This window comes from Arvicola amphibius, chromosome 6, assembly GCF_903992535.2.
Source record: "Arvicola amphibius chromosome 6, mArvAmp1.2, whole genome shotgun sequence".
Lineage (NCBI taxonomy): Eukaryota > Metazoa > Chordata > Mammalia > Rodentia > Cricetidae > Arvicola > Arvicola amphibius.
In genome coordinates this window covers 90016445-90042161 of record NC_052052.2, presented here as the reverse complement: position 1 = coordinate 90042161, position 25717 = coordinate 90016445, and the positions used below count along the sequence as shown (strand labels likewise).

The window sequence follows — 25717 nt, the reverse complement described above, 5'->3', positions numbered from 1 at the left end:
GCACTTGTGGTTCTTTTCATACAAATTGCTACAACAAATATGGAAAGCTATGACAGATTGCTCATTTGGCCAAAGCACTTCGATTTAAGCATAAAACAGATTCAGGTGGTCTAAGTTCGTGTATAAGAGCCAAGGAGCTGTCTACTGGTTTCTAGGCAGCCTTCTTTCTAATCAGAATCCACTGTTCCTCAGCTGCAGATGAGACAGGGCACAATCTGTCGTAAACAGGGAGCTGTTGTAAAACCAGATAATATTCTTCAGTTAAGATCATTCTCATTCAGTTAAGAGATCCTCCCTGGTGTCTTCCAGCACTGTAGTACACATTCTGTTCACTTCTTAATCTCATAAATAATCAATCTCCTTTGAGCCCATTTTATGGTGGTTGAATTCAGTTTTGTTTTAAAAATTGGTTTAAATTTATATAAAACTCTGTACATGTTCACAGATTATTGCATAAATAGCACAATATTCATCATTTTCTGTTAGTTCCAAGAAGAATAAAGGTGATTCTCATGTAAATGTTCAAGTTAGCAACTTTAGGTAGGGAAAGAGATTCTGCACTTGAGGTCTCTTTGGGATTGAAGGGAAATCTTGCTGTCAATGGAGGAGGCTGGAACGAAAAGTCTGTAAACTCCTCACAGATGAGACCCGGGAACAAAGTTCTTACCTCATAGAAGAAATATCTTACAGTAAGGAATCTACAGATTTAATAAAATTTCCACCAAAATTCTAATACTGTCTTAATTACTTCTTCTGGTGCTGCGATAAAAACACCCTGACATAGTCAGGTGTTGTAGCGCCACCTTAATCCCAGCACTCGGAAGGCAGGGGTAGGTGGTTCTCTGTGAGTTTGAGGCCAGCCTGGTCTACAAAGTGAGCTCCAGAATAGCCACGATTGTCACACACACACAGAAACACTGTCTTAAAAAACCACACACATACACACACACACACATTCACACACGCGCACACACACACATGCATTCACACACATGCACACACATGCAGGCACACATGCACATGCATACACACACACACCAAAGCAACAAAAGGATTTATTTTGCCTCACAGTTCATCTTGAGAGGAAATCACAGAGTCAAGTGCTTCAGGCAGCTGGTCATACCATATCCATGCTCAAGAAATAGAAAGCAATAAGAGTTAGCATTTGTCGCCAGGCGGTGGTGGCTCACGCCTTTAATCCCAGAGGCAGGCGGATCTCTGTGAGTTTGAGGCCAGCCTGGTCTACAAGAGCTAGTTCCAGGACAGGCACCAAAGCCACAGAGAGTTGGAGTTAGCATTGTCCTCATATTATACAGCCCACGCTCAGGGAGTGATTTCACCTAGGGACCATGTGGGTCTCCCTACATCAATTTATCTAATCAGATAATCTACCATAGACATCCTCAGAAGTTTACCCTTCTTTTTATTACAATATTTGTTTTAAATTTTTACATGTCTATGTGAGTGTGGGTTTGTACACATAAGTACAACGCCGTAGGAAGCCAGGAGAGGTTGATATCTGGGAGCTGGAGTTACAAGCAGTTGTGGGACATAACATGGGTGCTGGGAACAAAACTCAGGACTTCCGGAAGAGCAATCCCTGCTCTTAATTGCTGAGTCATCTCTCCAATCCCTCAGAGACTAATCTCAATCTAGAAACTCCTTCAGAAGTGTGTCCACAGGCTTGTTCCTAGAAGATTCTAGATTCTGTCAAGGTGACAATCAGCATTGTCAGAAAAACTAGAAAAACAAAGAATCTTAAAATTCATATGTAAAGCCAGGCAGTGGTGGTGCATGCCTGTAATCTTAACACTAAGGAGGCAGAGGTAGGAGGATCTTTGTGAGTTCAGGCCAGTCTGGTCTACAAAGTTCCAGGCCAGGCTCCTAATCTACACAGAGAGACCCTGTCTTGAAACAGAAGAGAGAGAGAGAGAGAGAGAGAGAGAGAGAGAGAGAGAGAGAGAGAGAGAGAGAGAGAGAGAGAGAGAGAGAGAGGCCAACAACTAAACATACAGAATTAGACAAGGACAGTATATAAGAAAAAGACTCCAATAGCACAGGGAAAATTCCCAAGAACTGATAAGATCTCATTAAATAAAAATGTTTTCCATCATAAAGGAAACATATTGTTGTGAAGAATTGGCCTATTAAATAAGAGAAAAATCTCTGCGACTATATAGCCAACATGGGGATTAATATTTAGAAGGTACAAAGAAATGGGAAAAAGTCTATTTTTAAAATCTTCAACTTAAAAAAATGTACTGATGAATTACTTTGGGCGGTGGTGGTACGCTCTGTTAATTCCAGCACTCGGGAGACAGAGACAGGTAAATCTCTGAATTCCTGGTCTATGGAGGAAGTTCCAGGACAACTCCAAAGCTATAGAAAAACCCTGTCTATAAAAAAGAAGAAAAAAATGTACTGATGAATTAAATTGGCGATCCTCAAAGAAAAAGCACAAATTTAGCCAGTAAATATTTGAGAAAACATCCAACAGCTTTAGTAACCTGGGAAATTCAAATTAATGAAAACTATGCGGATATTCGGTCTCACCCAGATAAGGATGGCTGCATCAAGAAAACAATAGCCAATAGCGGAATGGTGCTGTGGGAACTCCTTCAGCCAATAGCCTTTAAGATATCAGCCCGCTTTGGGTGTGGTCTCATGTCCTAGAAACGCGGATGAAAAGCTATGGTGGGCCTCTTGGCTGCTGGATTCGGTCCAGTTCCCAGTGCACACAGAGGACTGTGGATCACCAACAGAAAGTGGTGGTGCACACCCTTAACCCCTGCTCTTGAGAAGCAGAGGCAATCTCGGATCTCTGTGAGTTCGAGGCCAACCTAGTCTACAAAATAAATTCCCGGACAGCCAGGGCTACACAGAGAAACTAAACATCTGCCTTGAAAACAAACAAACAAACAAACAAACACTAACAATAAAAAAGTAAAAGAGATCAATGACAAGAAATAGTGGCAAAGACATGGGGAGTCATGGGGAATGATGAATCCTTGTGCGTTGGTACAAGACTTGTGAACTTGTGCAGTCATGACGAAAACCACTTTGAAGTTCCTCAAAAGACTAAAAATAGAGCTACTGTATGATTCAGCTACATCGCTTCCTGGAATATGCCGAAAGGGCTGTCTGTCTGCATACCACAGAGATAACAAGTACATCCCTGTCTACTGCTGCTGTATCGCAACAGCCAAGACGCAGACCACTCACAGGTTTTGAGATCTGTATTTATTACTTTTCTTTGTTTCTTTTTAATCCCCCTATTTTTTCAAACCTTATGTGTGTGAGTATATGTCTGTGTGTGGATATGTGCACATGAATGCACGTGCTTGCTGAGACTAGACACATTGCAGGTCCCTGCAGCTGGAGTTGCGCAGCGTGAATGCCGAGAACTGTACTCCAGTCCTCTGCACAATGCACTTAACCACTGAGTTGTCTCTCCTGTCTGCCTTCATAGAGATAGGATCATTTTAAATTAAAAAATAGTTACATATATTATAATATATTTAATTTTTCATTCCTCTTTCTCTTTCCTTCCTCCAATTCTATGTATTCCCCATTTGTTCTTCCTCAAAGCATTGCCTCTAGTTCTTAAATTATTACATATATGTATGATACATCTATAGATTCCAAAATATGCAAATACAACCTGCTCAGTCTCTGTAATGTATTTATATGTACATGATTTCAAAGCTGACCACTTGGTATTGGATAACCAGTTGGGGAGGTCTTCCCTGGAGAAGACTGTTTTTCCTGATAGTTTCCTGTAATTCTCTGTCAAAGGTTAGACCTGATGGATCCCCCTTCCATGTTAGCATGTCTACTGGTGTCCTCCTTCAGGTTTTGGTTGGGCAGCCATGTTGATGAAAGTTTATTAGAGAGGCTTCTCTGAGATGTCTAGGAGATGAAATCTCACAGCACGCTTCCTGTTTCTCTGGCTCCTACAGTCTTCCTGCCCCTTCCTCTGCAAGGCCCCCTGAGCCTATGGTGCAAGTGCTATACACCGCAGATCTTGCAGGTAGAGCTGGGTACCACCTGGTTACTCGTTCTCTGCATTTTTATTCCTTGTGGTTTTCTGTAATGGTCTCCACATATTGCAAAGCAAAATTTCCTGATCGAGGGGTGAGACCTCTACTTCCCTATGGGTATAAGAACACATATTTAGAATGGAGTTAGAGATTCTGCTGGCTTAGTAAAGTGGCAGTCGTAGGTTCTCCTCCAAGATCCATGAGTTCATTAACCCTGAGTAGCTGGCTGGGTTTCCATGATTTCTCTCTGGATGAGTAGGCTATAAAATTAATTGGGAAGCTCTTGATTACCACCAACTACACATTCTGCCACTGCACCCTTAGGGTTATTGTGCAATGCTGGCCAGTGTTGTGGGTCATAGCATCACAGCTGGGCAGGATCATTGATTGCTCCTTTTCCTTGGAAGCTTGCATGGCACATTCTGGTATTATGAAAATAGTCCTCAGGAAAGAGGCTTTTTGGTCATAACAAGCTTGAATCCACTGGGTCTGATGTTTGAAGCATATGGTGTTTTTTTGTTTTGTTTAGTTTTGTCTTTTTTGTTTTTCAAGACAATGCTTCTCTGTGTCACCCTGGCTATCTTGGAACTCATTCTGTAAACCTGGCTGGTCTCAAACTCAGAGTTCTGTCTCTGTCTCCCAAGAACTGGGGTTAAAGGCATGCGCCAATGTGTGTATGATATCTTTAGCAATGGCGACTTACCTTCAGGTTCTGGGAGGGAACAAAGAAAAGCAGTAACAGCCTGTAATGTTTTGGGAGACTCTTGGGCAACCACGATCAACAACTTAAAAGGGCTTTTCATTCCTGGTGTTTGGGACTTTTCTTAAATAATTTATGGCTCTTGGAGGAAGAGGCACTGTCAGTCTAGGTGGGAATTTCACTCAAGCTATCTATGTAATTTCAGGTAGATAGATAATAATATGATTCCTTATGACTTTTCAGACACCTTAACGGTTATTTTACCCTTTTCTTCTGATTAATTTATGGTTCCCTAAAGTCTCTATTCTTTGTTTTTTAAAAAAAATTATCCCAGTCAGGCAGTGGTGGCACATGCCTTTAATCCCAGCTCTTGGGAGGCAAAAGCAGGTGGATCTCTGTGAGTTCGAGGCCAGCCTGGTCTATAGAGTGAGTTCCAGCACAGGCTTCAAAGCTACATAGAGAAACCCTGTCTTGACAAATCAAAAAAAATTATTGCATAATTTGCTTACTTTGTGTGTATGTATACATGGTATGGGTGTGTAAGTATGTGTTTGTGTGAGAGAGCTCAGATGCCATGGTAACTGTGTGGAGATCAGAGAAAAATTTACATAAGTTGGTTTTCTCTCTACCATGTAGGTCCCAGAATTAAACTCAGATTTTCAGGCTTGACCACAAGCACCTTGAAGTGACAATTAATATTAACCACCATTGGGATCGTCTTAGCTAGGGTTTACTATGGCTGTGAGGAGACACCATGATTATGGCAATTTATGTTATAAAGAAAACATTTAATTGAGGGGGCTTGCCTACAATTCAGAGGTTCGGTAAATTATAGTAGGGAATATGGCGGTGGGCAGGAAGACATGATGCTGGAAATATAACTGAGTGTCTTTCCTCTTGCAGGCAACAGGAAGTCTACTGACACACTGGGTGGTATCCTGAGTGTATAAAACATCAAAGCCCGCCCCCATAGTGACACACTTCCTCCAACAAGGTCATACCCTCTCCAACAAAACTACACCTCCCGATAATGCTACTCCCTATTAAATTATGAGATTAAGGTATTATGGGTTTATAGGGGCCAATTACATTCAAACTACTCCGGGGATGAATGAAGAGCTTGTGCTATAAGGGACTGAGGACATGGTTTGGTCAGGAAAGTACTTTGTGGCAAACAGGAGGACCTGAGTTGGATATGAGGCCCATATTCAAAGAAAAAAACATCCAGATTTGGTGGCACACATTGATAATCCCATTGCTGGAGAGCACATTGGCTATCCTGGTCTACAGAGCCAGTTCCAAGTCAGACAGGGCGACATAGAAACTCTCCATCTTGAAAAACAAAAACAAGCAAAAAAAAAAAACCCATGAGCTATTTCTAGCATCCTTTTTTAAAAAGTATTTTATTTACTTTTTATGTGTATGGCTGCTTGGCCTGCGTGTAAACGTGAGCAGAGTGTGCACGTGTGCCTGATGCAGGCAAAGGGAAGAAGAGGGCACCCAGACCACCAAATGGGTGCTGGGAATCTACTCAAACCTCTAGAAGAGCAGCCTGTGCTCTTAGCTGCTGAGCCATCTCTCTAGCCCCTATTTTTAGTACACTTAATAACCATTTGTTTGCCCCCCCATAACTCTGACCTAACATCCTTTTCGAGTATTAGGCAAAACCTTTGAAGTGTCTTTTAGTCGACTACTCGTTTCTACCAATCTAAAAGTTAAGAATGCCATCAGATAGTAGCAGATTTCATTTCCCTAGCTTGTCTAATTTTCCTTTCTGAGGTATATCTGGTAAAGACACTGACTTACTGATGTGGAAAGTTCTTCTGTATGTTGTGAATAAGTTTTTACTACCATTTGTTAATAAAGAAGCTGATTTGGCTAATAGCCAGGCAGAAATAGAACCAGACAAGGAAATCCAAACAGAGATACAGGGAGAAAAAGGACGGAGTCAGGGAGATGCCAGCAGCAGCTGGGGAAGCAAGATGTAAGGTAACAAGCCACAAGCCTCATGGTAAATGATAGAATAATAAAACTGGGTTACTTTAAGTTGTAAGGGCTAGTTAATAGTAAGCCTGTGCTAATAGGTCAAACAGTTTGCAATTAATATTAAGCCTCAGAGTGGTTATTTGGGATTGGTGAAAGGAGAGACCCCTCCAGTTACAATTTATTAATTTATCTGTTTCTATAACTAATAACAGCTCTAAACATAGATATAACTGCTTCCAAAATGGAACATTGTAGTGGCATTTCAATTGTATTTTAATAAATAAAGTCTGCCTGAAGATCTGAGAGTAAAACAGCCCCACTGGTCAGCCTTACAGACCAGATAATGGTAACACACACCTTTAATCCCAGTAGCCACAGTGATATGCACCTTTAATCCCAGTAGCCACACTAGTTGCCATAGAAACCAGGCGGTGCATGCCTTTGATCATGGTGGTGCAAGCCTTTAATCCCAGCCCTAGAGAGGATTATAAAACTGGAGGAAACAGCTCTCTACACACAGTCTCATTCTAAGATTTGTAGAGAAAGGATGGCCATTTCAGACTGAGGTCCAGGTAAGAGCCAGTGGCTTGGCTCTTTTGCTTTCCAGATCTTCAGGTTAAACGCCAATTTCTGACCATGAGTTTTTATTAATCATCTTTCAGAATGTGTCTTTTTGAATTACATATTTATTTATTTGTGTGTGTGTGTGTGTGTGTGTGTGTGTTTTGCAATTCCAATGACCATCAGAGGACAATTTGCAGGAGTTAATTTTTTCTTCACCTCATGTGGGTTCCAGGATCAAGTTCAGGCTGTGAGATTGTCACCTTCAGCCCCAGAGACAGCTCACTGGCCCTGAAACTTGTATTTCACAGTAAACTGATCCTGCATTCCTGGGTCATTCATATTTGGCTCATAATAAACTATGGTGGTGCATGTCTGTAATCCTAGCACTCAGGAGGTGGGAGCAAAAGGGTCAAGACTTCAAGGTCATCCTCAGCTACCTCTTGAGTTTGAGGACAGCCTGCACTATACATATACCCTGTCTCAAAACAACAAACAACAAGCCAGCAACAACAAAAATACTGTGTCAGATTGCCTTTGAGGTGAAAGCTATATTTTTCTGGAACAACACGAAGTTAGAAAGCGTATTGTGAACAGAAATAAAGAAAACTAAAGGGAAGGGGAAGGGAAACAAGGAAAGGTAACGGAATGTAAGTAACATGGAAGCAGAAAGAGAGACTATGTGGGGTCAGCAAGAGCAAGGGGGCTGTGGAAGGTAAAGTATAATGATATATAAAGATACAAGTGTAATATAGCGTATATATGAAAATGTTATTATGAAACACATTACATTCCAAGCTAATCAAAAAGAAATTTAATCTTATCATCTCAGCACTTGGGAACCAGAGGCAGGAAGTTCACTGAAATTTTGAGGAAAGCCTGGTGTGCAGAGCAAATTTCAAGCCAGCTAGTGTGTGGGAGAACTGTTGTCAAGACAAGCAAACAACAACAGCAACAGCAATAAAAAAAATGTGTGTGACTAACAAAACTCATAGCTTGTTTTAATAAATATTTCAGAGCTCTTGGAAAACAAAACAAAAGCAAAAATGAAGAAAAGAGCAAAACTAATTTCTGTGATAAGTATGATCTATAATCAAGCAATACCAAATGGATATACTCCTATAATCTCAGCACAGAGGAGGCTGAGGCAGGAGGGTTACTGTAAGATAGAGGGCAGCCTGGGTCACATAGTAAGATCTTGTGTAAACAAAAAACAAAACAAAACAAAACAAAACACATAGTTGAGTTTTAGCAGTACAAATCTATAATTCTAACACTTGAGAAGAAGAAAAAGGTCAGGAGTTCAAGGCCAGTCTGAGCTAAACACTGATATACTGTTTAAACAAAGCATCCAAACACCATGTGCCTGTCAATGGCTAAGAGCATTTGTGCTCTAGCAGACAACTTGGGTTCCCAGCATCCACACAGTGGCTCACAATCATCTCTAACTTCCAGTTCTAGGGTATCCAATGTCCTCCTTGACCTCTGGAGATACCAGGCATCCTTATGGTACAAAGACATACACACAGTCAAAACGTGCATAAAATAAATCTAAAAAGAAAAAAAAGTAAAAGAAAAGAAAAACAAACAAATATTCCCAGCATATGAGAGGTTGCTTTCACAGCCAGCTTGTCTCAAAAAAAAAAAAAGAAAAAATAATTATGTAGGAATACTATTAGAAAACAATGCACTGCAATCAATGGCTCCCTACCTTTTTTCCCCCTTGGACATGGTTGAAAATAATAATAAATAGCTGGGCCATGATAGTGCACACCTGTAATCCCAGCACTTGGGAGGCAGAGGCAGGTGGATCTCTGTGAGTTCAAGCCCAGCCTGGTCTACAGGGCAAGTTCTAGGACAACAAGAGTTGTCCTAGAAATCCTGTCTCAAAACAAAACAAAACAAAAATAAGAAATAAAAAAGAAAAAATATAGAAAAAGAAAGAAAGGAAATAGTAATAAATAACATCCACTGACTCAACTCGTTCTTGAGAGAGGGTCTCATATATCCCAGGCTGGACTTGAACTTCCTTATTTGGCCAAATACAAGCTTGAACTTTTTTCTTTCTGTTCTCAATTTATTTCACTTAACATGGTTATCTCCAGCAACCTTGAACCTTCTTCCAGCACTCAAATGCTGGGACTACAGGCTGGCACCACCATACCTTGTTTAAGCAAGTAGACTTAATGACATTAAGAGCATCGTACTAGCTTTTCAAAGTCCAGCTTCCAACCCATGATATGCAGAAATCTCCATAATATGTATGCTCATACCCTCCATTAAGTTAGTATTTTTTATATGTGGTTTATTACAAAAAATAACAATGGGATCCTTTTTTTTCAGTGCTAGAATACAAGCCAGGACTTTGTATATAAACATAAGTACTCTACCACTAACTTATATCCCTAGTCCATGAAATGCCTTTCAAAGAAGTTCCAAGGAGTTGAAGAGATGGCTCAGTGGATAAGAGAATGGGCTGCTCTTGCAGAGGGCCCGAGTTCAATTCCCAGCACCCACATGGTAGCCCACAACCAATTCCAGTTCCAGGAGATGCCATTTTTTGACCTTTGTGACACCAGGCATGAACGTGGTACACTGACCTACTTTTGGGCAAAACACACAGTCACATAAAATAAAACTGGAAAAAAATTGCAACAGAGGCAGAAGGATTATGAATTAAAAAAAAAAAAACAACAACAACAACCAACCCAAACAAGAGCTGGTAACCCTAGAGCCCATGTTAAAAGGCAGGCTGGCTATGTGTGCCTGTGACCCCAGTATCAGGAGGCAAACCCCTTAAGTTCACTGGCCAGTCAGCCTAGCCTATACAGCTGGAGTCGGGTTTAGTCAGAGACCTTGTCTCAGTGAACTAAGGCTGAGAACAATAGAGAAAGTGGCCCGGTGTCCTGCTCTGGCCTTGGAATATGTGTACAAAGGCACATGAACTTGAACATACTCCTTCATGTGCACCACACACAACAAGGAGGTGAAGAGGAAGTAGAGAAGAGTTGAAACAGAGCGCTGGGGAGAGAGTGTGGTGCGTAAACAGATGTTCATGCAGCCATGAAGACTTTATCTCCAGATAAAGAAGTATTTTACAGACAAGTGTTTCTGTGTTTCCTCAGCCTCTGGGCTTGCTGGCCAGATGAATGAACAACAGCCAACCAACAAAAACTTTGTGGCGAAAGGCCCCTGAAGAAAGACACCTGAGGTTGACCCCTGACCTCTACACACAGCACACACACACACACACACACACACACACACACACACACACACCAATAAATAAATAAAATAAAGGTTGGGGAGAGATCTTAGGGGATAAAGAGTTGGCCTCCTGCCATTACAACACTTGCAAGACAAAGTCAGGGGATCCCTGGGGCAAACTGGCTAGCTAGATGAGCCAGATGGGGCAGCAAGACAGCTCAGTAGGTAGGTGTGGCTGCCAAGCCTGATAAGGAGCATTGGATTCTCAGACCTATGCAGTAGAAAGAGAGACCCAAAGGGTCTCTGACCTCCACATGTGTGCTATGCTCAGCCTCTAGCAAACACGTAATGAATAAATGTAATTTTTAGAAAAGAGAGAGAGGCTCTTTCCTAATAAGTAAAGTGGAGAGTGGTTGAGGAAAGCATCCTACAGGAACTTCAGGTCTGCACAGGAAGCTGTACTCACCCACACGTGGACCTGCATGTGACCATACACACACACCCTCACACCACACACACACACACACACACACACACACACACACGCACATGTGCGCAGTGCAAGCACACATACCCACCAGGATAAAAGAAGAAGGAACTGCAGTTAAATAAAGCGTAACAGTGTTTATATTTAATTTAATGACAATTGCCAGCATTCAGCCTATAAATCAGACCATTTATTTATTTACTCATTTAGTGAGACATGTCTGTTGTAGTCCAGGCTAGCCTCAAACTTGGTATGTACCCAAGGATAACCTTGAACTGCTCCTCGTGCTTCCATCTCCTCAGTATTGGGGCGGCAGGTGTGCGCCACCACATCTTGGTTTTGCAGTGCTGATGGTTAAACTGGGGCTTTGTGCATAGTAGGCAAGCAAAAACCAGGTAAGCTATGTCCCCAGCATCTGTACCTTTTATTTCATGGACTTAAGTGAATTAATTTGGTAATGAAAAAAGTTTGTGAACTATACATTCTGGACATATGGGAGAACATTTTACAGATTGAGCTTTAAAATATTATTCAAAATATTGCTGACAATAACAGACTTTGCTTCTGAGCGATTACGAGATATGCTATATAGCTGAGCATGGCAATTTACCCTTGTAATTCTAGCGCTGGGGAGGTTGAACCAGAAGGATTGCCTGTTGGAGGTCAGCTTGGGCTAAAGAACAAGCGACTTTATCAGAAATCACTTAAACAAAAAGAGATGTGAGATGTAATAGGCAAGAAAAAAAAAAAGAAACCAAAAACATAATTTGATTATTTTGGTACATAATTGCTGATGTTATCAGGCACACAGAGAATACTGGAAAAACTTCAGAACACTGGTTTGTCGATTGTTTTAACTTCAGAATTCTGTATAGATAATCCACAATGCTACATCCCAGGATGCTAAGTCGGTGGTCAGCAACCTAGAATACAGAAAGCCAATGTGATGTACTGGGAAGAAGCTACAGTCAGGAAGCCAGGGCTCTTCCAGACTCATCCTCCACCCTCAAAATGCTCCCGCCACACCCTCTGAAGTCATCCCCACACGGCAGACCTTCTTGTGTTAGGGTGGGGTTAGGTAGGGAAATAGACTCAAAGGAAATATATAAAGGGTATTGTGGTGGTTTGAATAAGAATAGCCCCAGAGGTTCAAATATTTGAATGCTAAGTCACTGGGGAGTGGAACTGTTTGAAAGGATTAGAATGGAGGTATGGCCTTGTTGGAGGAAATGTGTCACAGGGGTGGGCTATCAAGTTTCAAAAACCCACACCACGCCAGCCCCCCCCCCCCTCCCCCCGCTCCCCTCCCGCCCACCCCCCCCCCCTCTCTCCCCTCCCTAAGAATTAGGATGTAGCGCTTAGGTACTACTCCGCACCATCCCTGCCTCCTGCAACTCTAAGCAAACCCCCATTAGCTGCTCTTTCACAGGAGCTGCCGCGGTTATGGCGTCTTTTCACAGCGATAGAACAGTGACTAAGAAAGTTATTTGGTTGGAAAGGACAGAAGTGGGGTGGTCTAGCAACTGCTGTCTGCACAAAAGGGAGGCAGAGAACTCAGCAACTGCTCAGTCCCTGAAGCCTGAAGCCTCGGCAACAGCCAGGCCTGGAAGCTCCCAGGAGAATTACAAGTCAGTTCACGTTGGAAGGCCAGAGATTCTGGAGTCTGGCGGCAACAGCATTCCCTTATGAAAGGCAAATGGCATGGCTTTCTCCTCAGACTTCTTTCTATCTGAGCCACCCATTGGGAAGGTGGATCAATCTCCCCTTCTCTGAAAGCTAACTCTCCCCGGAAACACCCACAGACATGCCCAGGGCTCTGTTTCCCAACAAACTGACAAAATACACCATCACACCTCTCGTCTATGTGCATAGAAAGTGAAGACGATTGTATTGGTTCTGAGCCACTGAGAGTTAGCTCGGACAACAGAAAGGTTATTTCTCAAGTTCTGGTCCATGCAAATCCTAATCAAGGTTTCTCCTGAGGGCTCCCTCTTGCATGATAATGTGTGTGTCCTCATATGGCATTTTTCTCTGGACACATCAACCCATGTTTCTTTCCCTCTTTTTATTTTTTTTATTTTTTATTTTTTTAAGATTTATTTATTTATTATGTATACAGTGTTCTGGTGCCAGCAGACCAGAAGAGGGCACCAGATCTCATTACAGATGTTTGGGAGCCACCATGTGGTTGCTGGGAATTGAACTTAGGACCTCTAGAAGAGCACTCTTAACCACTGAGCCATCTCACCAGCCCCCTTTCCCTCTTTTTATTAGGACATAAAAACCTCAGTGTATTTAATTAGGGCCCTACTCTAATTACTTAATTTTCCCCTTAATTACTTATCTTAAAACCTAACTCTGAGTATAGTCAAATACAAAGTAAAGGAGGTTAGGAATCCACACATAAATCCAGGAGGGGTATTAGTCAACTGTTTATCACTGTGGCAGGACACTTGAGAAAAACTTAAGAAGGGGAGGTTACCTTGGCTCTTAGAATTCAAGGTTTTAGTTTATGACTTGTTTAGCCCCAGTAATGTGAGCTTGTACATGGGGAGTGCTTGCTGAAATAATCGTACTCATTTTATGAGGAGAGAGACACTCAGAGACAGACAAAGACAGAGAGACAAAGAGAAGGAGACAGGGAGAGAATGAGTCCTAGTGACCTATTCCCTCCAGCAGGCCCTTCCTCCTAATAGCACACTCAGCTACAAACTCATTCATGGGTTATACTGCTGATAACATCAGTGCCCTGATGACCCAATCACCTCTTAATAGTATAAATACCTGGGGAAAAACTTTCAACAAATGCAGAAGCTTTTTAGGAGGACACTTCACATCAAACCCATAAGAAGAAAGGACACAATCCAGTTTATAATAGGGAATTCACTAACATCCTGAAATTCTGAAACCCTGAATTATTTTCTCTTTGCTACTACTATTGCTGCTGCTGCCACTGATGCTATTATTGCTTCTTCCTCCCCTGGCCATGAGAATTGAGCCCAGGGCCTGGTGCTGATGGACCAGCCTGACTCCATCTTAAGATTAAAATCCATCTTGTTACAAAGTCAAAATAAGTTTTTTTTTTTTTCTGTAAAACTTGGGTTCGACCATGTCTTGACCTATTTACTGGAATTTGACATGTTCCACACCCTATACCCTAACCTCCACCCTGATAAGATAATATGTCTGCCAAATAATTTTGAAATGTTCTGCTAAATTCTTACATAACCAAACCTTTGAAAAACCCCAAGCATTGAAGTTTTGGGGCAAATATCAACCCCACCTTCCCCTGTGTTATATGCTATTTTCTCAAACCCCACTTTAGGGAGATAACCCTGTCTGACAAAAAAAATAAAGCTTGCTTAATTCAACTAGAAGAATTTGGAAAGCCAGGCAGTAGTGGCACTGCTTTAATTCCAGCACTCGAGAGGTAGAGATGGACAAATATCTATTAGTTCGGAGACCAGCCCTGGTTTCCCCCACAACGTAAGCTCCAGGACAGGCCTTCAAAGGTATAGAGAAAACCTGCCTTAACCCACAAAAAAACAAGAAACAAACATAGACATAATAACAAAAGATTCCATCCCCCCAAAAAAGAATCTGCGGCAATGGTCTTTTCAATCTCATTCTGTAGGAACTGACAGCAACATACCAGTCAATTCTGCTACTGAGCCCGCTATCTAATCTATCTCTTAGCTCACAGCTCTAGCGGATAGAGCAGAGGAGAGAGAGGATAGCGAGGAGAGAGAGAGACCCCATACCGCAAAAGGCGAAGCAACCTCATGACTCCTCTCTCTCCTCTCTCCTCTCCTCGCTCTCCTCTCTCTCCATCCTCCTCTCTTCTCTCTCCCCCCTTTTCCTCCTCCTATTTTCCCTTCTTCTTCTCTAGAAAGGATCTCACTGTGTAGTCCAGGCATGCCTCTGTAGAGTAACTCTGTAGACAACTCACTCTGTAGACCAAGCTTCCCTTAAATTCACAGAGATCTTCTGCCCTCCAAATGCCAGGATTAAAGCTGTGAGGAGCCACATTCAGCCTCCCTTTGGTTCTTGTCAAATTGATAATAACAGGCTGATGATTCAGCTCAGAATAGGATATATGTCTCAGAGGCACGAGGTCTTGGACTTTATAGCCAGAATCGAAGAAAAAAAATAACATTACTATCCAGGAATCTCCAGAAAGGAAAGAAAGATTAAACAGAACATTCCTTCCAGCTTAGCAAAGCACACGAGAGGATTTCAGAAGCCAGAATGAGGTATGAATGTCACTTCAGTTTTTATTACAGTTGATGGCAGAAGTCATTTTATGTAGTTATAATATTTGAAACATAAAAGACCCACAGGCCAATTTTCAGGCAGATCTGATTATTAATTTAACATAGGAAAGATCTGTAATGAGCATTATGTTGGTAAATCATCGCATGCTTTCCAAGTCTACTGAGCTGCTGGCTCTAGAAGCAGGGTTCCCCCTCCCACACACTTCAGTTCCCAATATGTTTACATCAAGAGTTCTCTGAGATCCCCTTATCTGGAGAGGACCTAGGGCAGGGAGGAGAGAACAACAAAACAACCCGAGAGTACTTGAAGCTAGTTAGAAGATAAACTATCTTAAACCAGTTATCTCTTATCCCATGACATAAAATTGCCTGCAGTCCAAAAGGGCCTTCCCTTTTGGTTCACCCATGGGCAGCTCATCCACGGAGAGAAAGCTCACTGGGAACTCCAACTGATAATGACTACCTCATCTTCCCCTGTCCGTCCATTCTGGCTGGGTGTCTGCAAATGCCTGCCTCGATGATGCCGTCTCTCTGTTCTTTCACTCAGAAGGCTCACTTGAGCTGGAGGAAACAAGCTCCACTGGGAGCAGAAGCCAGGAGCAAATCCAGCCCTGGGAGCCAACCCAGTCCTGGGACCTTATTAGTCTGAGACCTCCACTGGAACAGAGAGAACAAGCTCCACCAGGAGCAGAAAAACAGGAGCCAACCCAGTCCCGGGATATGGGCAGATCACAGGCAGATCACGATTGAACCAGCAACCAGATCCAGAGTCAGCAATCGCCAACAGAACAGGTCCAACTCCAAGCTAGGGACTTCTGCATGAGGAGATCCAGACCAAGATTTACAGAAACAGATCAAAGCCAGCAGCCTAGCCCAAAGTAGGCCTGAGACATCAAACTCCAAGGGAACAGCAAACTCAAAGATAACAGATCAAAGCACAGGAGCACTGAGCTATCTCCAGGAACAGGAATAATCAATAGGACAACTAGAACTGTGACACTGACTGTACCACGAGGAACAACCATCTGAGCTTTGGATTCACTGGCACCTAGAAGATTATTCAACAGAATCTTAGACAGCCCCAACCACACCTATTAGAGGAAAAGATGAGTAGAAAAGGTAAGATCACATGCTACACCACAAAGAGCAACACAATACCAGTAAAACCTAAAGACCCTACAAAAGTAAGACCTGAACAACCAAATATGGATGAACCAGAAGGAAATGATCTAAAAAATAATCTCAAGAATATGTTTGAAATTCTTAAAGATGAAATGAGAAATTACCTTAAAGAAATTGAGGAAAAAACAAACAAAAAATTGGAAGATATTAGCAAATCTCTTAAAGAAAACCAAGAAAAAAAACTCAAACATATAAAAGAAACTATTCAGAACTTGAAAACTGAGATAGAAAAAAAAAATAAAGAAAACACAAGCCGAAGGAATTGTAGAAACAGAAATCATGAGAAAAAGATGAGGAACCATAAACACAAGCATGAACAACAGAATACAAGAAATGGAAGAGAGAATCTCAAGCGCTGAAGATACCAGAGCAAAAATAGACTTATCAGTTAAAGAAAATATTAAACCTAACAAAAGCTTAACCCAAAATATCCATGAAATATGGGACACCATAAAAAGGCCAAATCTTAGAATAATAGGTATAGAAGAAGGAGAAGAAGTTCAACTCAAAGGCACAGAAAATTTATTTAACAAAATCATAAAAGAGAACTTTCTCTACCTACAGAAAGATATGCCTCTGAAGATACAAGAAGCTTACAGAACACCAAATAGACTAGATTAAAAAAAAGTCCTCTCGCCACATAATAATCAAAACACCAAACATGTAGAGTAAAGAAAGAATATTAAGAGCTGCAAAGGAAAAAGGCCAAGTAACATATAAAGGTAGACCTATCAGAATTACACCTGACTTCTCAGTGGAGACAATGAAAGCCAGAATATCATGGTCAAACATTATGCAGACATTAAGAGACCACGGATGCCAGCCCAGACTACTATACCCAGCAAAACTGTTGATAACCATAGAAGGACAAAACAAGATATTCCATGACAAATCTAGATTTCACCAATGCCTAGCCACAAACCCAGCCCTACACAAAACACTGAAAAAATTTTCAATCCAAGAAAGATGGGTACACCAACAAAAACACAAACAATTGATGATCTCATTACAGCAAATCCCAAAGAACAAAAAAAAATGCACAAATTAACATCATCAACGATGAAAAATAAATTGACAGAAGATAGCAACCACTGGTCATTAATATCCCTTAATATAAATGGACTGAATTCACCCATAAAAAGGCACAGTCTAACAGATTGGATACGAAAACAGAATCCATCCCTCTTCTGCACACAAGAAACGCATCTCAACCTCAAAGACAGATATTGTCTCAGAGTAAAAGGTTGGGAAAAAATATACCAATCAAATGGACCTAATAAACAAGTGGGTGTAGCTATCCTAATATCTAACAAAATAGACTTCAAGCTAAAATCAGTCAAAAGAGACAAAGAAGGACATTCATATTATCACAAGAAAAATCCATCAAGAGGAAATTTCAATACTGAACATCTATGCCCCGAATACAAGGGCACCCTCATATGTCAAAGAAACACTTCTAAAGCTTAAATCATATATTAAACCCTACACACTAATAGTGGGATACTTCAACACTCCCCTCTCACCACTGGACAGGTCAATCAGACCAGACAAAAAATGAACAGAGAAATAAGAGAACTAAAAGATGTTATGACTCAAATGGACTTAACAGACATCTATAGAATATTCCATCCAAATAGAAAAGAATATACCTTCTTCTGAGCACCTCATGGAACCTTCTCAAAAATTGACCACATACTCGATAACAAAACAAACCTCAACAAATACAAAAACAATTGGAATAACCCAATGAACCTTATCAGATCACCGTGCTTTAAAACTAGAAGTCAACAGCAATACCAATTCCAGAAAACCCACAAACACATGGAAATTAAACATTGCTCACCTGAATCCTCAATAGGTCAAGGAAGAAATAAAGGGGGGAATTAAAGCCTTCCTAAAATTCAATGAAAATGACCACAGCACATACCCAAATTTATGGGACACAATGAAAGCAGTGCTAAGAGGCAAGTTCATAGCACCAAATGCCTACATAAAGAAGCTGGGAAAAAAATCCCACACTAGTGAATTAACAGAACAGTTGAAAACTTTAGAACAAAAAGAAGCAAACTCACCTAAAGAACTAGATGGCAGGAAATAATCAAACTGAGAGCTGAAATCAACAAAATAGAAACAAAGAAAACAATACAAAGAATCAACAAGACAAAGAGTTGGTTCTTCTAGAAAAATCAACAAAATAGACAAACCTTTATCCAAACTAACCAAAAGGCAGAGAGAGAATATCCAAATTAACAAAATCAAAAATGAACAGATACAGAGGATCATCAGGTCATATTTTGAAAACCTGTACTCCACAAATTGGAAAACTTAAAGGAAATGGACAACTTTCAGGATAAATATCACTTACCAAAATTAAATCAAGACCAGATAAGCAAATTAAACAGACCTATAACTGCTGAAGAAATAGAAACAGTCATCAAAAGTCTCCCAACCAAAAAAAGCCCAGGACCAGATGGTTTCAGCTCAGAATTCTACAAGACTTTCAAAGAGGAATTAATACCAATACTCCTCAAATTATTCCACACAATAGAAACAGAGGGAACATTGCCAAACTCTTTTTATGTGGCTACAATTACCCTGATACCCAAACCATAGAAAGACAATACTAAGAAGAGAATTACCGACCAATCTCACTCATCAACATTGATGCAAAAACACTAAATAAAATACTAGCAAATTGAATCCAAGAACACATCAGAACCATCATCCACCATGACCAAGTCAGCTTCATCCCACAGATGCAGGAATGGTTTAACATACAAAAGTCTGTCAACGTAATCCACCATATAAACAAGCTGAAAAATAAAAACCACATAATCATCTCATTAGATGCCAAAAAAGCATTTGACAAAATACAACAACCCTTCATGATAAAGGTCTTGGAGAGAGCAGGGATACAAGGAATATACCTAAACATAATTAAGGCAATATACAGTAAGTCAGCAGCCAACATCAAACTAAATAGAGAGAAACTCCCAGTGATTCCACTGAAATCAGGAACAAGAAAAGTTGTCCACTCTCTCTATACCTATTCAATATAGTTCTTGAGTTCCTAGCTAGAGCAATAAGACACCAAAGGGAGATAAAGGGGATACAAACTGGAAAAGAAGAAGTCAAACTCTCACTGTTTGCTGATGATATGATAGTTTACATAAGTGATCCCAAAAATTCTACCAAAGAACTTCTACAACTCATAAACACTTTCAGCAAGGTATCAGGATACAAGGTTAACTCAAAAAAATCTGTAGCCCTCCTGTACACAGATGATAAAAGGTCCAGGAAAGAAATCAGAGAATCAACACCCTTAACAATAGCCACAAATAGCATAAAATATTTTGGAGTAACTCTAACCAAACAAATGGAAGACTTGTATGACAAGAACTTTACATCTTTGAAGAAAGAAATTGAAGAAGACACCAGAAAGTGGAAAGACCTCCCATAATCTTGGGTAGGCAGAATTAATATAGTAAAAATGGCAATCTTACCAAAAGCAATCTACAGATTCAACACAATGCCCATCAAAATCCCAGCAAAATTCATCAAAGACCTTGAAAGAACAGTACTCAACTTTATTTGGAAAAATCAAAAAACCCAGGATAGCCAAAACAATCCTGGCCAATAAAAGAACTTCTGGAGGCATCACAATCTCTGACTTCAAACTCTACTACAGAGCTACAATACTGAAAACAGCCTGGTATTGGCATAAGAACAGACAGGAGGACCAATGGAACCGAATAGAACACCCGGATATCAATCCATACATCTTCGAACACCTGATCTTTGATAAAGAAGCAAAAATATCAAATGGAAAAAAGAAAGCATATTTAACAAGTGGTGCTGGCATAACTGGATATCAACATGTAGAAGAATGAAAATAGATCCATATCTATCACCATGCACAAAACTCAAGTCCAAATGAATCAAAGACCTCAATATAAAGCCAGCCACACTGAACCTTACAGAAAAGAAAGTGGTAAGTATACTTGAACACATTGGCACAGGACACCACTTCCTAAATATAACCCCAGCAGCACAGACACTGAGAGAAACAATCAATAAATGGGACCTCCTGAAACTGAAAAGCTTCTGTAAAGCAAAAGACATGGTCAACAATACAAAATGACAGCCTACAGAATGGAAAAAAGATCTTCACTAACCCCACAGAGGTCTGATCTCCAAAATATACAAAGAACTCAAGAAATTGGACACCAAAAGATCACATAATCCAATAAAAAAAAAATGGAGTACAGACCTAAACAGAGAACTCTCAACAGAGGAATCTAAAATGGCTGAAAACAACTTAAGAAAATGTTCATCATCCTTAGTCATCAGAGAAATGCAAATCAGGATAACTCTGAGATTCCATCTTACACCTGTAAGAATGGCCAAGATCCAAAACACTGATGACAACTTATGCTGGAGAGGTTGTGGGGAAAAAGGGACACTTCTGCATTGCTGGTGGGAATGCAAGCTGGTACAACCCCTTTGGATGTCTGTGTGGCGATTTCTCAGAAAATTAAGAAACAACCTTCCTCAAGACCCAATAATACCACTTTGGGGTATGTATCCAAAGGATGCTCGCTCAATTGTGCCACAAGGACTTGTGCTCAACTATGTTCATAGTAGCTTTGTTTGTCATAGCCAATACCTGGAAACAACCTAAATGCCCCTTGATTGAAGAATGGATAAAAAAATGTGGTACATCTACACAATGGACTACTACACAGCAGAAAAAAATGACAGCTTGAATTTTGCAGTAAAATGTATGGAGCTAGAAAGCATTATTTTGAGTGAGGTAACCCAGACACAGAAAGACAATTATCACATGTATTCACTCATAGGTGGTTTTTAAACATAAAGGAAAGAAAGCCAGCCTACAAACCACAATCCCAGAGAACTTAGACAACACTGAGGACACTAAGAGAGACTCACATAGATATAATCTACATGGGAAGTAGAAAGTATAAAAAGACAAGATCTCCTGAGTAAATTGGGAGCATGGGGACCTTGGGGGAGGATTGAAGGAGGGAGGGGAGAGGCAGGGAGAGGACCAGAGAAAAATGTAGAGCTCAATAAATATCAATTTAAAAAAAAGAAGGCTTACTTGAGAGGACACTGCCCAGGTCTTCTCTCTCTATTGGAACAACAACTGACTGCCTTCACAGGAGTTCCTTGTCTGTGTTCACTGCTTGTTTTAAGCATACGACTAGTGCTCTGATCCCTCCCTCTCGCTCTTTATTTTTTAATTTTAGTTTGCTATACACATCATGAACTTGTCTATTTAACATTCAAAGTATGGCTCTCTTAGCACAATCTCCAGTGTGGGCATTACAATGTCTTACTTGAGATTTCAGGAGATCTTATGCCAAGCCACAGCAAAGGTAGTTTAGTGTGGGAAAACTATAATCAAGAAGCAATTAAAATTATCAAGGGATTAAAAATGCAATGTGCATTGCATCTATGCAGAAAAATAAAGTCTGTGAGTGAAATACTCTGCTGCTTTCCCTTCTTTTCCAGGAGCTGAAATATTTGCAACCTGGTTTGAATGAATTAGCCTTGTTAATTTTGGTAGTTGCTCAATCAATACACCCTCTTTCACCTCTCTTTCTCAACTTAGTAAGATACTATTGACATTTATAACAATCAAAGCAGTTTCTGTGGCAGTTGACCTGGATAGCAGTAACAAGCACCTTATTCATAAAACTGGGAGCTAGTCCCAAAAAAGTCCCTAGCTTTGTCTCGCCAACCTTTTTTTTTTTTTTTTAATAAATGCATGGCATTCCTAGTACAATTTCCCTTTTCTTGAGTGAACTCTGACAAAGTTGGACAAATCACAGTAAGATGCTCTAAGGTAACCAGCTGGATGTAGAGAGACAGAAGAACATGTGTTTTATATGCATACACAAGGTCCTGGGGTCAGTACCACGAATAAAAACAAAAGGTTGTAAGAACAAATGGCAATCCATGCCATAGTTATTCGGCTGAGCTTTACAGACAACAACCTAATCCCAGCACTCAGGAATTTGACACAGGGGGAGCTTAGGTTCAAGTCCAGTTTGTGTTACACAGAAAGAACCTGGTCAAAAAGAAAGAAAGGAAGAAAGAAAGGAAGAAATGAAGAAAGGAAGGAAGGAAGGGAAAAATTTAAAAAGATAAGAAAAGAAAAGAGAAAAAGAGAAAAATGAAATGTCAAAAATCCCACAATAACAATGATAATAATTAAAAATAATAATGGTGAAATAAGAATAAGAGTAGAAAGTGAAGAAGAACAGGGCTTTGCTGGGACTATTGTTTCACATACAAACACAAAAGAAAGTTCTAGAACAAAGAATTTTGAAGCATAGAAACTTCAGTAATATTCACAATTAATGTTACATTAGGACTCCAAGGGTCCATAGTCTTTATATTAATCAATGAAATTCTGATAAGCTATTAATCTAGCTCTGGAAGTGCACGACCACTATCATAACTGCAAGATCAAGATTTTAAATTCCCTTTGGTGGCTTCCTAACTACAGACTTCAAAGATACTTTTTATTGTGAAAAAAAAAATCTGTCACGGTCCCTTATGGCATGAATATACTGCCGTTTATACAATGAAGATTTCAGTACAGATTATAAACAATGGAAATGCCGATGTGTCTAAAACTTATGTTGTCACAAACTCAAAAATTCTTTTACGCTCCAAGGAGCCGACTTGGAGGATTCACCTCCAACAGGCCAAATGCATGCCTCCTTCAATTACTAGGCCCTATGAGATTAAGCCTCCCCACATTTTACTGGTCCTGACACCCTCCCCCTCAATCACATGAACCTAAAAATTTTTTTTCCCCTAAACTTAACCTTGTCCTCTGCTCTGCCAGCACCTCGCCAGGTGCAAGCGATACCAGACCGCCCAGCAGAGCTGGACAGCCATGAAACAACCAGCTACCCCAGGATGTGGCAGCATCCGAATTTTCTTAGGTCCCCCACGATTTCAACTCCCACAAATCAGCAGGAAGGAGTACCAAGAACTCAATGCCCTCATTTCCTTAACCAGCCACACCTAACTCATCACCTTTTTAATAAAAAAAAAATGGGGGGGATGTTAGTATCCAGGCAGACCTTGGCCCCGCCCCTTGGGAACCTGGTGCAGTGTGTCACACCTCATTCCTCTGTGGATGGCAAGCAGTTCCCTGACTGTATGCAGATGCAAAATTCCCTTTAAGAGACAAACTCTGCCCACTCCCAATCTATCTTTCCTGCTGCTCTTCTGAAGAGGTGGCAGACTTTTGCCCCTTCCTTCCTTCCCTTCTACCTTCCTCTCAATACACTCAAACTCTGTTTGTATGGTGTATTTGTCACCTGTACCTGTCACAAAGAACTCTCTTGCATAGTCCTCACCTGACATGGGACCCGATAGGGTCCCAATCATGCTGTAAATAATAACAATTGTCTTTTTTAAAATAAAAAAATAATCAAATATGTGTCTAAAAATTTCTGATAGCCAGGTGGTATTACAGGACATCTGCCTGTAATACCAGTGCAAGGAAAATAGTGTGACAGTGGACAAGATTTAATGGATGTGGTGTTTATGGGGCTCAGGGAATTCTGGCCACACATATGGGGCCCTGTCCACACAGCTGCTATGACAGACTTGATACAGGCCAGCCAAGAAAGTAGGCCTGAGTTTCCATTTACTGGCAGGCAGCACCCAATTCCAGGGAAAGTCATAAGCTGATACCACCAGGAATGGGCCAGCATCTAAGGGGAAGTACCTGACATTCCAAATATCCCAACCATTAGATAAGATTACATAAGATCACCAGAAGTCCCTGAACTCAGCACATACCTATTTCTTTTCGCCAAGACACCCCTAGATAAATGTCAGCCAAATAGAGTCTTGAACCCTGAAAATCCTCTCAGCACAACCTCTACTATAATAAAAACCCTACTCTACCTGGGTTGGGCACTCTCCATTTGTACTGCTGCATTGGACACAAAGAGGGTCCAAGCCTGAGCTTGAATAAGGGTTCTTTGCTTTTGCATAGGGATTCGGACTCCTTGGTGGTCTTTGGGGAATTCACGATCTGGGTATAATAGTGTTGACCTGCATTTCCTCAATAATTAGTGTTTCTGAGTACTTTACAGGATTATTGACCCTCTGTAGTATTGTGCCTGTGTCACATGGACCCCCAAAGACCACCACAGAGCTAGCACCTGATGCAAACACATTGGGGTTTATTTTACAAGTTAGCTAACTCGGACCACAATCTGACACTTCAACACAAGCAGCTCCGAGTCTTCAGGGTAGGGGGATTTTAGAGGGAAAACTGCACACAGGGTGGTAACAAGGCAAAGTAGCATAAGCCTTGGCATTTTGGAATTGGGTAAAAGTGTACAACTTTTGAATTTGTTGGTTGGGGTAACGGGAAATTCAAAACAATGACTGTCAGCAGAGAAGAATTTCAAAACAGTGGTTACTCAGATACCTACAAGGATGAAGCAAGCAGATATTGTTTGGACACCCTGATGGGTCACTTTGACTCAGAGCTGGCACAGTTTTTTGGGAATGTTTATGACTTTGGCTAAGCTGCACTCACACTCCCCCTGTAGTAGGAGGCTACTTGTTTGTTCCCTGCTGCTCAGCCCTGAAATAATCACACAGAAACCATATTATTTGCAACACTGTTTAGCCAATAACTAAGCATATAAATAAACCCATCTCCATTAATCTGTGTATCACCAAGAGGCTGTGGCTTACCGGGAAAAGTTCCAGCATCTGTCTCTGGTGGGGCCACATAGCTTCTCGCTGACTCCGCCCTCTATCTCCCAGCATTCAGCCTAGCTTTTCCGGCCTCGTTCTGTTCTTCCCTGCCATAGGCTCAAAGCAGTTTTTTTTTTTATCAATCAGTGGTAATCACAGCATACAGAGGGAAATCCCACATCACCTCCCCTTTTCTGTTTAAATAGAAAGGAAGGTTTTAACTTTAACACAGAAAATTTGCATATAACAGAACAGGTATCAAGCAAGAGTTACAGTTTCAATATTTATATCTACTTTATGTTTTATCATAGCTAAAGAAAACTATAACTATCTATTCTTTAACTCCATCAAAGACTCCAGAAGGATATATTACCTAAGTAAACAGGACATACATTATAAGTAACTTCCAAAACTCTAGAATTGACAGAGACCAAAGTTCTTCTGTACTGTTGAGGGCATCCATCTTCAGTCTACAGGCTCATAGTATCCAGCAGACTTTTCCATGAAGCAGGAAATT

At 40.8% G+C, this 25717-nt stretch overlaps 1 long non-coding RNA gene across 1 annotated transcript; it reads right to left on the bottom strand.

Annotated features, from left to right (window-relative positions):
- Window positions 1-11103: 11103 nt before the first annotated feature.
- LOC119816589 lies at window positions 11104-25379 on the bottom strand. Its single transcript, XR_005285793.1, has 2 exons — window positions 25198-25379; window positions 11104-11904 (listed from the first exon to the last, which is right to left on the bottom strand). It is a non-coding gene; the product is annotated as an uncharacterized LOC119816589 (long non-coding RNA).
- Window positions 25380-25717: the final 338 nt, after the last annotated feature.